Raw genomic sequence first — 1,846 nt, 5'->3', positions numbered from 1 at the left:
GATCAGTCATTCATGCTATATATTCGTGTAAGTTGTCTTTTCTCTCATCTCAGCCAGTATCATTCGAGGATGAATGTTCCCAAGGGGGAGATATTGTAATACCCCACATTTCAGACTGGGATGAAAATTCGTCATTCCTATGCGTATACATTTCAAAATCCTTGAATCCTATGTAAATTTAGTGTGTTAATCAATTATGTATTGTGGGAATCTATTTAAGCATGAATTTAGATCATATAGGTCCCCTAACTTAAGTACAAGTTCAAAGCTTTCCTATCGTTCAAGTTTTAATGAGCGTCAAAACTTGGGTCAACTTTAATCAACCATAACTTGTTGTATATGATGAACTGGGTGATTTAATATATATCAAATAAAATCTCTTTGAATTATCTTTTCAACGATACCAATTTCGTCTAAATCCGATATAGAAGCAAAGAGTTATTCCTATGTCCCAGCTCTAATTATCCCAGTTGTTCCTACTCAACCAGCTGCTAGACCTATTTGTAAGGTGGTATCCTACTCACGAACCATGCTACTAACAGTATTCGCAAGCCCAATCCAAGTGGCCAGTTTGAATTAAAGCAGAATATGGTGCAATTGTTGAATTCAACGGGATAATTTTTTGGCCTTTCACATGAAGACCCACAACAGTATATATAGACCTTCCTGGAAACAAGTGATACTTACAATCCTGTAGGGGTAAATACTAATTATGTTAGATTGACACTCTTCCTATTTTCTTTAATTGGGGAAGAAAAGAGGTGGCTGCATGCTGAACCACCACTCTCCATTATTTCTTGGGAAGATCTAGCTCAAACATTCATTATTTGATACTTCCTATCAAGGAATACTGCATATTTGAGAAGTGAGATTCTGAGATTGAGATAAAAGGAAGGAGAGAATCTCTACCAAGCTTGGGAGAGATTTAAAAGTATGCTTAGAAATTGCTCTCACCATCATCAGTCTAATGATGTCCTTGTTTATACTTTCATCGAGGGAAAGATCCAAATAACAAGGTTCTCTTGGGTTCAACAAAGGTGGGTAAGCTTTTGAGAAGACTAATGAAGGATTGTACACACTGATGAATTGGATTTCATAAGGGAATCTTGAATGGCATGCTGATTTGAGGAGTGCTCCTAAAAAAGTTGCTAGTGTGTTAGAGGTAGATCAGTTTACAACATTATCATCCCAACTTGCAGCTATGCAAAATCAGTTGCTTACTTAGTTGAATAACATGAAGTTGGGGGTTACGCAATCAACAGGTACAACCAATGCAGCCCAACATACAAATTCTTAGTGTGAGGTTTGTGGAAGTAGTGAACACATGACAGATGCTTGTGCTATTAATCTAGAGTCTGTGAATTATGTGGGGTTGTAAATTATCCAGGGCAACAAAATTTTGGTAACACATATAATCTCAATTAGAGAAATTATCCCAATTTATCACGGGGTGGAAATCAGGCATAAAATAATAATCAGTATAAAGGTCCAGTGTAACAGAATCAACCACAGTTTTAGAATAATCAGAATACTACTCAAACAAGTAATATGGAATAGATGATGAAGTAGCTTTTGGTGAATCAAGCATAATTTATAGCAGATTTAAAGAGTCAACAGTTGATCACTAGGAATTTAGAGTTGCAACTCGGTCAGATTGTGGGAGCATAAAATACAAGACCTCAAGAAGGCTTACCTAGCAATATAGATGCAAATATAAAGTAGATAAATATAGTTACAACAAGGAGTAGGTTGCAATTAAAGGAGACGACACCTAAGAAGGTTAGTCCCACAGTTACTAATGATGATTCTAAAGACATGGAGGAAAAATAGGTCAAATAAAAAATTG

General features: G+C 36.0%; 1 non-coding gene across 1 annotated transcript; it reads right to left on the bottom strand.

Moving 5' to 3' along the window:
- Positions 1–855: 855 nt before the first annotated feature.
- Positions 856–962, bottom strand: LOC124887466. Its single transcript, XR_007045240.1, has one exon. It is a non-coding gene; the product is annotated as a small nucleolar RNA R71 (small nucleolar RNA).
- Between the last annotated feature and the right edge of the window lie 884 nt (positions 963–1,846).

Source organism: Capsicum annuum, chromosome 9, assembly GCF_002878395.1.
Source record: "Capsicum annuum cultivar UCD-10X-F1 chromosome 9, UCD10Xv1.1, whole genome shotgun sequence".
NCBI classification, from domain to species: Eukaryota; Viridiplantae; Streptophyta; class Magnoliopsida; order Solanales; family Solanaceae; genus Capsicum; species Capsicum annuum.
The sequence above is the reverse complement of the archived record's forward strand: the minus strand, read 5'-3'. Positions and strand labels throughout refer to the sequence as shown.